The 14,434-nt window shown below is 41.8% G+C and overlaps 1 protein-coding gene across 1 annotated transcript in view; it reads right to left on the bottom strand.

The window, feature by feature from the left end:
• Positions 1 to 13,675, bottom strand: part of LOC121880386 (BMP-binding endothelial regulator protein-like) — a 133,534-nt gene extending 119,859 nt beyond the window's left edge. Inside the window, exon 1 of the mRNA XM_042387545.1 lies at positions 13,476 to 13,675. The gene's annotated coding sequence lies outside the window, so the exon portion shown is untranslated. The remainder of the gene's footprint in view (positions 1 to 13,475) is intronic.
• Positions 13,676 to 14,434: the final 759 nt, after the last annotated feature.

Raw genomic sequence — 14,434 nt, 5'->3', positions numbered from 1 at the left:
TCACATCCCCACTTAAAAACACTAGGGGACACACACACACACACACACACACACACACACACACACACACACAATAACATTCCAACACACAAAACCCTCCGCCTGAATCGGTCCGAACCAATCACTAGCATGTTTACATCTCGCACCAACATTTAAGCCAATCACACCCTGGTTTGCATGATCTCGACCACTCAGACAGCCGCTCACACGTCGCCTCGGCCATCTTTGGGTGCAAGTGGAGATAAGCTTCCTGGAGCAGCGACCCAGCAATTGATGAATGGCCACCCTGTGATAAGACCCACTTGCAGGAGAGGAGGGCGGGGGCAATATAAACGGACCAGATGTTGAGCCCTAATAAAAAATCACTATTTACAACGACAATATCTCCACGACAGGGAACACATGGCAAACAAAGGTGCGAGGGGATAAATAAACGGCGACAACTGGCGGGAGAGACGAGGCTAAACTCCAGCCAGGCAATAAACTAGATAGAGCGTGCGGGGTTATGTACAGTGGTGGGCGACGTGGCAACACCGCATCAAAACACTCATTTGTCAACAGTGTAGTCAGTGATGTAAATAATAAACACCTCGAGTGTAAATACTATCATATATATATATATATATATATATATATATATATATATATATATATATATATATATATATATATATATATATATATATATATATATATATATATATATATATAAGGCTAACATTAACATTAGTAATGACAAGTACAATAATCTTACTCCATCAAACAGATGACAGACACACAAAAGAATAAAAACTTAAAGATAATCAGACCAGTGATACCATTACACCTAAGCGCTGTACAGTACAGTATACTATAACAAGAGTTAGTACTGTACCTTAACTCTGGGGAACCTACACTACCTGAACCACTTTGTTATTGTTGCCGTCATAATATGTCAACACATCAGAGACAGTTAATAAGGCAACATTGCACATTTAATTTGATTAAAACAGATGTACCGATCAACAGGTGTAACGATCAACAGATGTAAAGATCAACAGTGTAACGATCAACAGATGTAAAGATCAACAGTGTAACGATCAACAGATGTAAAGGTCAACAGATGTAACGATCAACAGATGCAAAGATCAACAGTGTAACGATCAACAGATGTAACGATCAACAGATGTAAAGATCAAAAGCTGTAACGATCAACAGCTGTAACGATCAACAGATGTAACGATCAACAGGTGTAACGATCAACAGGTGTAACGATCAACAGATGTAACGATCAACAGTGTAACGATCAACAGATGTACCGATCAACAGATGTAACGATCAACAGATGTAAAGATCAACAGTGTAACGATCAACAGATGTAAAGGTCAACAGATGTAACGATCAACAGATGCAAAGATCAACAGTGTAACGATCAACAGATGTAACGATCAACAGATGTAACGATCAACAGATGCAAAGATCAACAGTGTAACGATCAACAGATGTAACGATCATTTGGTTCCCCCACCTGGAGATCAATTACTTGTAACAAGATGAGCATACAAATGTATATATTCAAGGCAGTTGGTTAGGTTAGGTTAGATTAGGTTAGGTTAGATTATGGTACGTTAGGTTAGGTTAGGTTTGGTTAGGTTAGGTTAAGTTAAGTTAGGTTAGGTTAGATTATGGTACGTTAGGTTAGGTTAGGTTAAGTTAGGTTAGGTTAGATTATGGTACGTTAGGTTTGGTTAGGTTAGGTTAGGTTAAGTTAAGTTAGGTTATATTATGGTACGTTAGGTTAGGTTTGGTTAGGTTAGGTTAGTGCGAAATTTGAGGACCGGATAATGTGCAGGGACAGTGACATAACAGTAGTTTATAACGACGACCTTGAAACACACACACACACACACACACACACACACACACACACACACACACACACACACACACACACACACTGACCATCTCTCACAGCTCCACCAAGACGGATGAGTGTAGACCAAACAGTTCACATCTGTATACAGAATCTGATCTCACTTCACCGTTATAGAAAGACAAACTATTTATAACTGTTCAATGTTCGACTGTGAAGGAACCATAACAGACTACCTTATGCTGTCTCACTTTTTTTATAATAGAAGAGTTTGGTAATAGACAATAACCAACAGATTGTATTATTGTTATTTTTTGTTATTGTTATTATGGGATTGTAGATGTGTTATATGAACGCTACCTTGTGACGTCACTGTTATCTCTGTATGTACCTTGTGACGTCACTGTTATCTCTGTATGTACCTTGTGACGTCACTGTTATCTCTGTATGTACCGCGTGACGTCACTGTTATCTCTATATGGTTAGCAAAACAAAATATATGCGTCAAAAATATATTATTTTTAACATTTGTAACTGAACTATAGCGTAATACATTTTTTTCTACTGCACATTGTTACGACCGTGTCGTATTTTTCTATTTTTTTGTATATATAACATGCTCCCATGTTGTTTGATATTATTCCTGTAATGATGTGTTAAATTTACTATTATATATTCTAGTCACCTTACCCTGTGCTGTTAAGGTTTTAACTGTTATTATTTGTTCAAGCCCATCTAATTTCTTTATTTAGTATTGTAACAAGTATTCTTTGTTCTCTAACGACCATCTGCATCGTTAAACGACCCACCGGCGGGTCGCGTGGCGGGAACCGACCTTATATATAGGACCCACCAACTGACGGAGTTAGTTCAGTCCTCTTGTCATACAGTCCACATCCTTTGAGTGACACTCGTCACCTGTTACTTGTACTTAATTTATTTGTGTTGTTCCTGTCGCCACCAATGTGGTATATGTATGTGAGTACCTATTTATGTCTCTATTTATGTCCATCAGTATTTGCTTAGTTTGCATTTAAGTAATTCAGTGTTGTTTCACGTTAGTTAATTTCAGTGTTAGTTTTTATATGTTTATGCAGTGTTAACGTAATCCAATGCTTTATTTTTATTCTCTTGAGGTTTCGATGTTTAGTATCATTTGTGTCTTAAAAGTTTCGATGGTGAATCAATTGGTTGTGACAGCCTACGAGGCTCTTTATTGTATTAATATTTAATTAATTAAATTCTTAAAGGTTTACTTTATTTATTTTTATTCTCTTTTAATTTACTTCATTTTTTTTGTTTGGTTACGCCTAGAACCTGCATATTTAAGTAAATTAAGAGACGGCGTAACAACATACACACACACATAAAAGGGTTGTTCGTCAAGTGTAATAAAAGCAGTTTATTCCATTGTTCTTATCTATAAATGCTTTTGAGATACGTTCATAAAAAATTTAAATGGGTCACAGAATTCATGGACACATTTTTGGGGGGTAACTTGTCTGAATGAATGTTTTTCTGTTTCTTTTCTATATATGAATTAATTATATTTTTTTAAGTTTATGAATAGTCGTAAATAATGATGCAATATTTGACTTTGTGATTATCTACGTTTTATTTATTTATTTATTTTTTTTAAAGTCGAAGATTTATTCAAATTGCCGTAAAATAAATTTATTCTTGTAGTGAAAATTTTCCGCATTAGTAATTTCTTCGTAGACAAAAAATTTGCATATATAAACATATATTCTGTCTCTATCATTTCATGTGAATAATAACAACTAATGTTTATATTTTCTGCTTAATGCGTCACTGAAATACACATACGCATAAATAACGCATACATATCATATACGTCTGTGTGCACGTGTAAGGTATGCATAGTGACGCACATACAGACATTTCTATAAACCGCCCAAGTGAAATTGCTTCTTATTGACGAGACTGTACCGTAAATGGCCTCCTAAGACTGTACTGTAACTGACCCTCTAAAACTGTACCGTAACTGGCCTCCTATGACTGTACCGTAACTGACCCTCTAAAACTGTACCGTAACTGGCCCTGTATGTCTGTACCGTAACTGGACCCTTATTAACACTGTACCTTAATGACGCCTTCACACTGTGGTCCGGGACTTAGCTTCTACACTACACTCCAGACTGAATCGTAACTAACTGCGTTCTAACTCACTTACGACGGCCACCTCCAACTTCCGAACCATTGGGAATCCTGGTTCTAAAAATAACGTAAAGTGACGCATTGACGCCGGATACACAATGAACCACTAGCTCCTCCTGCCTGTACGAGGTGACAACGCTGAGACTGTATCCTGCTGTAAATACACAAACATGCTTACACCCACCTGCATCCACACACGTATACTGAGACACACACTCATGCTCACACACACACACACACACACACACACACACACACACACACACTTTACTTTATTTTCGTAACCATATAATTTTCCTCCCTTAGACACCACTCTTATAGTTCCCTGGTGAAGTTTTCTCATTCACGGGCACTTGGGACTCTCTACCCAACACGTTTTATATAATCGAATGTGAGTGAGTAGTGAGTAGTGAGTGAGTAAGTGAGTAGTGAGTGAGTGAGTAGTGAGTGAGTAAGTGAGTAGTGAGTGAGTAAGTGAGTAGTGAGTGAGTGAGTAAGTGAGTAGTGAGTGAGTGAGTAAGTGAGTAGTGAGTGAGTGAGTAAGTGAGTAGTGAGTGAGTAGTGAGTGAGTAAGTGAGTAGTAAGTGAGTAAGTGAGTGAGTGAGTAAGTGAGAGTGAGTAGTGAGTGAGTGAGTAGTGAGTGGAGTGGAGTGTAGGAGAGTGAGAGTGGGAGGAGTAAGAGTATGAGAGTAGTGAGTGAGTGAATAGTGAGTGATACTGAGTAAGTGAGTGAGCGAGCGAGCTAGTGTATCAATCTCTCCAGGTTATTTATCCGACAATTTCTATCATGACGAAATGTGTCTCAAATATATGCAATTTACTCGTTTGATTTATTTATTTTTATATTTATTTCATTTCATCCTTAATTATTTTCACAAGATTTTTTTTTTACAACGAAAAGTTTGGAAATTAGAACGTCAAATCTATTTCTTCTTGGGTATATTTTTCTTTCTCTCGGCTGACTTATTATATTTTCATGTATTCAAAAATTCTCAACTTATTTTCAATTAAGTTTATGAAGGAAGAGTTTGCTTTCATCTCTTTGTCTGTTCAGTTAACTTCATATGTTATTGTGATATGTTTTTACGTTGAAGCTTTGTGATGTAGATGAGCATCAGGGGGGGGGTCGATAAGACTCTCTCTCTCTCTCTCTCTCTCTCTCTCTCATACAACCCTTTCCATCCCTCTCACGTCACCACACCCCTCCCTCTTCTTCCTCACGCCCACCACCCCTCCTTCATCCTTCTCACCCCCACCACAACCCTCCCTCATCTTCCTCACCCCACCACACCCCACTCTCTTATCTTCCTCACCCCACCACACCTCTCCCTCATCTTCCTCACACCCACCACACCCCTCCGTCTCACCCCTACCACACCCCTCCCTTCCCCACCCCACACCCCCTCCCTCACACCCACCCACCCCCTCCCACCCCCCAACAAGCTTCTCTTGGAGCCTCAGTACCGACTCCTGTCTCTTATCGTACTCTGGCAGATCCACTTTTTTTTCACTCTCCAAAGATCGAAATATCAAACTAAAAATATCTTCAAAATGTAAATCGTTCCAGAGGAGATAAACTACACGACATAAAATAGAAGACTAAAAAAAAAACCTACATTGTACTGGATAAAGATAATATAGAATTGGTTTACACAGTACAATTTGGTTTTATTACCAAGAGTTGATATAACGATAACTCTTTATTTCGTGGACGATAACGACAACAACAACAGGTTAGACCCGTCCTCGGTGGCTCCGTGGGAATAAATTGTTGTACCTTGAAGCAATAGGTGAAGCATCACATTTTAGAGTTAGGTTCACTTGCACGTTAATATTGCTGTGTATTAACATAGCTATAAGTTAACAAAGTCATAAGTTAACATAGCTATAAGTTAACATAGCTATAAGTTAACATAGCTATAAGTTAACATTGATGTAAGTTAACTCGACTATTCTCAGGGTTAATACATTACATGGCTGGGAATTAACTTATAATTTTATAAGCGTACGGGAGATATGTTAATATTTTGCAGGTTAACGCAGCGGAGTTAAATCATAATATAGGGAAGTAATATAAGTATGATTTAATCCGTTAATTTACAAGTTAAGTTATAATATAAGTTAATGTCGTTCTGAGTTATCACTTTGAATATTAACATAGTTGGGAGTTAACTTAATCTCCAAGTTAAAATGACTGAGTTAACTGACTTGACTAATAATTTTACGGGTTAATCTAATTACCTTGTCAGATTAACACAGCTGAGAGTTAACCCGATTATTTCACAAGTTACACAGGCTACTTAACTCTCTCTTTCTCTCCCGTCTCACCCCACCACACCCCTCCCACTCAACCCACCACACCCCTCCCTCTCACCCCACCACACCCCTCCCTGCCCCCACACACCCCCTCCCTCTCACCCCACCACCCCTCCCTCTCACCCCACCCCCCTCCCTCACCCCACCACACCCCTCCCTCTCACCCCCACACCCCTCCCCTCCCACCCCACACCCCTCCCTCTCCAACCCCCACCCCCCTCCCTCTCGACCCACCCACACCCCTCCCCTCTCCCACCCCACCACACACCCCCTCCCCTCACCCCCCCACACCCCCCCTCCCTCCCCACCCCACACCCCTCCCTCTCACCCCACCACACCCCTCCCTCTCACCCCACCACACCCCTCCCTCTCACCCCACCACACACCCCTCCTCTTCACTCTCACGCCCTTTTATAGATTAAAAACTGATTTAACACTTTACACTTTAACATAGATTTGATTTCACTTCCTATGCTATGGGCTACCACACCTGGCAGTTAATTCATTACCTTGGAAGTTAACACGTGAGGAATATAATAATTAAAAACAGACTTAGAGTAATAATAATAACAACAACACCCTCAAGAACATGGTCAGCAACTTACTACGTGCTTGAAAATATTACCTTGACGCCACATTGTAAACTTAGGTTCGACTCTATTAAAAAACGATTACATTAACATACGTGCCTATCAGTAGAGTAAAGAATAGCCATAAACATTCACAATAGAGAGGAAATTGTGAACGATGTGGTGTGTTTTCTTTGCACGGTGCGTCGTTTTCGTTACGGTGGTGATGTTATCGGTAACTATATTATTTTTCAACGCAATACTAAACCACCAACTCTGCAGCGATGATGATGATGATGATGATGATGATGATGATGATGATGATGATGATGGAAACACTATCTTTAATACAAATGATACTGTAATGATGATATTTAAGTAGTAATAGTATAGTAACAGTTAATAACGATAGTAGTAATAAAAATAATAATAATAACAACAATAATAATAATAATAATAATAATAATAATAATAATAATAATAATAATAATAATAATATAAAATTGAAGATTTGTCGTGAAAAAGGAAAAGAAAGAGAAGAGTGAGAGGAAGAGGAGGTGAGTGGAGGAAGGAGTAAACAGTAGTAGCCTCCTCACCCCCCCCAACACACACACCACACCTGCTGGGTCCTGCGGTAGGACTTAATGAAGGGTTCCTCCACCTCCACCTGTGTGTGTGTGTGTTGGTGCTATGTTGGTGCTATGTTGGTGCTGTGTTGGTGTCTGCTGCATCTCAGTTCTGATGGGCCCCACAGCTCTAATGTCCAGGTTGGGGGGGCCTATTAGGACTGGGGCCCATTTCATTTGTATCCTCTGACCCCCTCCACAACCCCAATTACTAAACGTTGTTGGCTACTGGTATTTACCGGGAACACCGCACTCTCCCGGTCACCCCTACAAACCTGCACCTGTGTGTATACTGGTATTTACTGAGATACAAAGTGTAAGTCACCTATATGTCTGTGTGTGTGTGTGTGTGTGTGTGTGTGTGTGTGTGTGTGTGTTCTCTGCCTACCTGGTACTGGTGCTTGGGATTACTAACATACCCACCTACTGGCCATCTGGCAGTGGAGGAGGAGGTGACTCTAACTAAGAGAGATACTGTCTTCATTACACACACACACGTTCTCACATCACCACTTAAAGGAGAACAAATAAATTCAACTTACGAATCTCTGAGAATCTCTAACCAAGTGTTGATAAGGAGATAAAACAGGGAAGAGGAAGAGGGTGATAAATTACGGTAGGAGTCTCAACTACGGGGTAAACGCGCAGTAATCACCAGATGGGGTAGAATACTAATACTACTTGACCCCAGAAGATTCTTAAAGGCTCCTTTGTCAATGACCACGATAGGACGCAGTTAAGAACACAGCCTTACATCAGCTCTGACGCCTTATTACCTGGGTGTCACCTTTGGGCCGTTAATGAGCCAATTAAAGCCTTTCTCACTCTAACAATTACGGGGAAAAATTAAACAACAAAGATATGGGAATTAATTCTTATCTCTTGGTTTAATTATGGTAAATAGATTAGTCCCTTCAACTTTATTTATGGGAGAAACTTTTTACCTAAGAACCCTTGAGAATCCATCTTGTGAAACAGTTTGTCAGTCAGTTAGTTATGTGGCCTTAACTCCTATAATTAGTATGAGGAAAGTTTAACGTAATATATGGTCTGAGTATTGCCGTAGACTCTGTAACCTCTCTCCCTCTCACACACACACACACACACACACACTTGGGTTAAAGTAGTCAAAAGTACATCTTGATCAGCGCCGCCCATATAATCATCTCGCCATCACTAATCTCTTTATTATCTCCTGCTGAGTAATAACTAGAGGTTCTCATTATCTCTCTCCCGCAGGGTAGACATTAGTGTCATCTCTCTTCGATATTTATATCTCCTCCACCCCCCCCCCATGTACCCTCCATCCTCAGGCGTCTTGTACTTTTCCTTTTTAAATCTCTGCCAGGTAGGTGTAGCTAGTTAGTGAAATCCACGCTGTTACGGGAATGCTAACGCTGCTTGGTGTTTACGCTACCATGACGTCACTAACATCCCTACCAATCAAAGGTTATATGTTGGGCAAAAAATTAGTTATGGCGGATTACCTGAAGATTATAGCCCTCCCCTCACTTTTATTTAATACGATGATTAAGCACTCTGGCGCTATCTGAAGAGGTTGGGTTAGGTTAGGTTTAGGGTAGTTACTCTGAAGATGATGTAAGATGGGGCTTATATTTAGGTGGACCGTAAGATGGTCTTTATTGGTCATTGCCGTGATATCACCGTGATATCCTGACAGGAGCTGATTGGTCATTGCTGATTACTATGATAATTTGGCTATAAGCTGTAGTAGACTAGATTTTGTATTTATATGGTGTGTCAGGCCTTGTTTGAGGGCGAAAGGGTGAATAACGACCAATCAGGACACGGTGTTAGTGTCCAACGACCAATCAGCGAACGAGATGACTTTACAATCATAGAATTTACAGTATTTGTGTCGTGGTCAGTTGGTCACTCCCTCGCCCACCAACATTACGACGGCGCAGTACCTCATTTCGGGATAGTAGCAACCGGCGCAGTGGGGCGTGAGCGGCCGCAGTTATACGCTGCGCAAAAACTAGTGACCTTAGGCTGTGAACCGTGACAACTTGGTGCAACCCAGCTGAAGGTTAGCCCAGACACGACAACGCCCTGCCCGTCTTCCACCACCTGATAAGAAATGGAGTGAAAATTCCTTCGCATCTTGGGCGTGGATCATGGAGGACGACCCCCACTCCTACTGAAGACAGACAACATACCTTTTGTCTCTACTTGACCGCTACTTCGTGTGAAAACTCGTGAACTTACAAAAACTTACATGTAAACTTCACAAGTTTTTCAATATGAAAGAAGCAGTAAATAATACTCGTATATTTTCACAACCATCATTAGCGTCACTGAACCATGGGCAAGGTTAATCAGGGATATTGTTTGAAGTGTCAGGGTCGAATACTGATATTTATATATTTCCTTTCTGCATCTGTGATTCTTACCAAGTTTATGTTATTTTGTTTGTGATTACGCTAGACTATAACACTAGCTTTTGTTATCATGACGCACCAAGACATATAACATTAAATATGAAACACAACTAAGGTGTAAGCATCAAGAAAGACTTAATAATATACACACGTGATTATTTTATTTTTGGGTGTTTACGGCAGATGTAGACAATATTTCTTTTTTGTCTTCGTATGTTGTAATGGACCGACGAGAGACGCAAATATTATAACTTTATTTTCCAGGTATTATTTCAATACCCAGCCACCATTGAGTGCTACACAACAGCTGGCAACTGGGTGAATAACACAGCCAAGATAGCGTGGCGGGGTACTAGTTAGAACTGTGTTCCCTCTCCACTCTCATGAGGGGGAACACGTCCCCACTCTCATGAGGGGGCACACGTTCCCCACTCTCATGAGGAGGAACGCGTCCCCCACTCTCATGAGGGGGAACACGTCACCCCACTGACAATCGACGTCCCTGTTTCGTTTGTCTCAAAGGGAGGAGAGTTTCGTGGAAACGTAAAAGATATAATCAATAATGTACATGGATTAAGAAGAAAATTAACAGCCCTGAAACAGACAAAAACCGACAAACACCTAACAGACAAAGCGACAAAAATTTATAGACAAAACCGACAAACATTTTACTGACAAAAACCGACAAACACTTTACTGACAAAAACCGACAAACACTTTACTGACAAAGAAAAGAAAATAAGATTCCCAGGCACAATACTCAAAGGGTATAAATGTACGATGAGAACTGGTTTTGTTTACATTCGGGTAGTCAGCATACGATAATGGCCCAGGGCGCTACCTGTTCTGTAAGCGAACACTCATTGAACCTTTGGCCAAACTGATCGTGTAATTTACTCAGGTGCAATTATTTTTATGAGGTTTATTTAGACTCATCGCTGAAATTATGAGTGTGATTATCGTGCTTATATAATAAAGGTGGTCACATAAACTCATGAGAGGAGAGGATTTATGAGATCGCTGGTCGCTTCAGGGTAATGACCAACAACTCGAATAAGTAAGACACACACACAACATTATAGAACCCAACAAGTCTTGAGTCAGGGTGTGGTGAACCAGTCCCCACACAGTGTTGTGGTGGTAAACTAACATACAGTTTGGTGGATGAGGTAACAGTGTGTTGAATGAAGTGACACAGCGTAGTGGATGATGAAACACACAGTGTGTTCAGTGAACTAATACGCAGTGTGGTGAATGAAGTATCAGAATATACTGACTGAAGCAACACAGTGTGGGGGTGAAATAACACACAGTGTGGGGACGAAATAACACAGTGTGATGGATGACATGATACATTGTGTAGGAGGAAAAACTACAATGTAAAATATAGAAAGCAACTCACATTGGAGCGTGGTGAAATAAATAACACAGTGTGGTGGAGGAAGTAACTCGCATAGTGTGGGGAAGAATGCCACAACGAGGTGAAGGAGGCAACATAACATGAAGGCTGTAACACATACTGTGGTGAAGGAAACAAAACACATTACAGGAAACATCGTCTAGAGTAATAATGAGAAGGATGTAACAAACAACACTGTGTGATGAAGATTGTAACAGTGTGGTAAAGGTTGTAACACAGTGTGGTGAAGGTTGTAACAGTGTGATGAAGGTTGTAACAGTGTGGTGAAGGTTGTAACGCAGTGTGGTGAAGGTTGTAACACAGTGTGGTGAAGGTTGTAACAGTGTGATGAAGGTTGTAACAGTGTGATGAAGGTTGTAACAGTGTGGTGAAAGCTGTAACACATTGTGGTGAAGGTTGTAACAGTGTGGTGAAGGTTGTAACACAGTGTGGTGAAGGTTGTAACAGTGTGGTGAAGGTTGTAACAGTGTGGTGAAGGTTGTAACAGTGTGGTGAAGGTTGTAACACAGTGTGGTGAAGGTTGTAACACAGTTTGTTGAAGATTGTAACGGTGTGGTGAAGGTTGTAACAGTGTGATGAAGGTTGTAACAGTGTGATGAAGGTTGTAACAGTGTGATGAAGGTTGTAACAGTGTGGTGAAAGCTGTAACACATTGTGGTGAAGGTTGTAACAGTGTGGTGAAGGTTGTAACCGTGTGGTGAAGATTGTAACACACATTGGTAAAGATTGTAACACAGTGTGTTGAAGATTGTAACAGTGTGGTAAAGATTGTAACACAGTGTGTTGAAGATTGTAACAGTGTGGTGAAGATTGTAACACAGTGTGGATAAGATTGTAACAGTGTGGTGAAGGTTGTAAGACAGTGATGTGGGTGAAGCTGCACACAGTGTAGGAAGTAAAATTTTGGAGAAGTAATTAAGGCTTAAGCGCTTTGAAGGCAGTAACAGTGGTGAAGGAGGCATAACTCAATCTGATGAAGAAAGCAACGTAACGTTTAGTGATGGAAAGAGTATTGTAATGAAGAAAACAAGTTTTGTTAAGGAAGTAACTGACAGGGCAGTGAAGGAAGTAACACATTGTGATGCTGAAGGAAGTAACACAATGTGATGAAGGAAGTAATACTAAGTGATGGTGAAGGAAGTAATTATGTGTGGTGGTGAAGGAAGTAACACAATGTGATGAAGGAAGTAATACTAAGTGATGGTGAAGGAAGTAATTATGTGTGGTGGTGAAGGAAGCAACACAATGTGATGAAGGAAGTAATACTGTGTGTTGGTGAAGGAAGTAACACAATGTGATGAAGGAAGTAATACTAAGTGATGGTGAAGGAAGTAATTATGTGTGGTGGTGAAGGAAGTAACACAATGTGATGAAGGAAGTAATACTGTGTTGGTGAAGGAAGTAATTCTGTGTGATGGCGAAGGAAGCAACACAGTATGAGGATGAAGGAAGCAACACAGTTGTTTGAGGATGAAGGAAGTAACACAGGGTGGCGTGCAGCGGGGCACTAGGCGGGCCACTTGTGTTTGGTGATGCAAGCACTGAGCGTGGTAGTGGCATCGGGCCGTGTAGTGTAGTGTAGTGGGTGGACCAGGGGAGTGAGAGTGTGTCGGGTGCCGCTACCCTCACACATACACCACCCAGCGGGGAGAGTTGAGGTCTCCTCCATCTCTCACCACAATACTTCTCACCCATCTTACTCTCCCTCCCCTCCCCTGCCGCCTCATTATCACCCTCTGCTCCCCGTCTGGTGTGTGTAGGTGAGAGATACACGGCGCGAGGAGGAGGAGGAGGAGCCTTGAAGAGGTAGGTTAAGTGACCCTGGTGGTGGCTGGGCTGCGGCACGATATTATCCCTCGCCCCTTGATCAACACCTGGGTACTACCCCGCTGCCAGACGCACGAACCACACCTGCAAGCTCAAAACTGACCTCCGCGAGGGGGCAATACAGACCAAGTGTTATTAATCCGCCCAAATTTAGGGTTAAGGGAGACGACGGCACGTACATTACCACGTAAATAACCATGTCGACGACGGGGTTATAGACAACTCGGGGTACTAAAGCCACTGCCATGGGAACCGTCAGTCAGAGGGAAGTATAACCTAACTTACCTTGTAGGACCTCCTGTTGTTCCGGCCTGATGTCCTGCACAATCTCCTCCCGGGGATGTTGACTGGATCCTGGGGTGCCAGTACCCGAGGTTGGGTGTCCTGCGGAGGGCGCAGGAGGAGGAGGAGGGTGAGGCGGGGTCTGTGAGATAGCGAGGGGCCGTGGTGCTTACTCTAGCAGGTCCGTGGCCCGCACTGACGAGTCCGACCCACCAGCCCTGCTGCCACTACCACGGGCCTCCCTACCTCCCTCCCTACCTCCACCCCTCCCAACTACTGCCCTCCACTCCTCCCGCTCGTCCTCCATGCTGCCCTCCACTCCTCACTCCCATCCTCCATGCTGCCCTCCACCCATCCCTCCCTCCCAGGGGCTGCCCTCCACCAGCGGTTACCCTCCACCAACTTCTCCCTAGTACCCTCCCTACCTTGTAGCCCTCCAACTACCCTCCCTATCCTTATTACCCTCCGCTCATCTCACTCTACAGCCTTCCTTCCTTATTTCACTCTCTCCCCTCCCTCTTCCCCTTGCTTCTTTCTAACCTTCTTTTACACCACATGCACACAACACACCTCACACTCACAACACACACTTAACAACTAATGTGGTGACAGTCTAATATGTAGTTACTAACACCGTGTAACATGTTGTACTTCAGGATGATACTAAAGGTTATATAATAATTTTCCTGAGATAATGTACACTATTTATCACCATGAGCGGGGGCCCCGGCACTCACTAGCTCAGCTATGTTAATATTCTTGTTGTTGTTGTGTTGTTCACTTTTAATATTTTTTCCGGCTAAGTAAACTGTTTCAATTTCACTTTCAACTGCCAACAGTTATGTGCCAGCTGTCAATTAATAACTGCCATCTGTCAACTGTCAATTACCAACTGTCATGTCAACTGTTATATGTCAACTGTCATCTACCAACTGTCATCTACCAACCGCCATCCACCAACT

The sequence above is a fragment of the Homarus americanus genome, unplaced genomic scaffold, assembly GCF_018991925.1.
Source record: "Homarus americanus isolate GMGI-L3 unplaced genomic scaffold, GMGI_Hamer_2.0 scaffold2759, whole genome shotgun sequence".
In the NCBI taxonomy this organism is placed as follows: Eukaryota; Metazoa; Arthropoda; class Malacostraca; order Decapoda; family Nephropidae; genus Homarus; species Homarus americanus.
The sequence above is the reverse complement of the archived record's forward strand: the minus strand, read 5'-3'. Positions and strand labels throughout refer to the sequence as shown.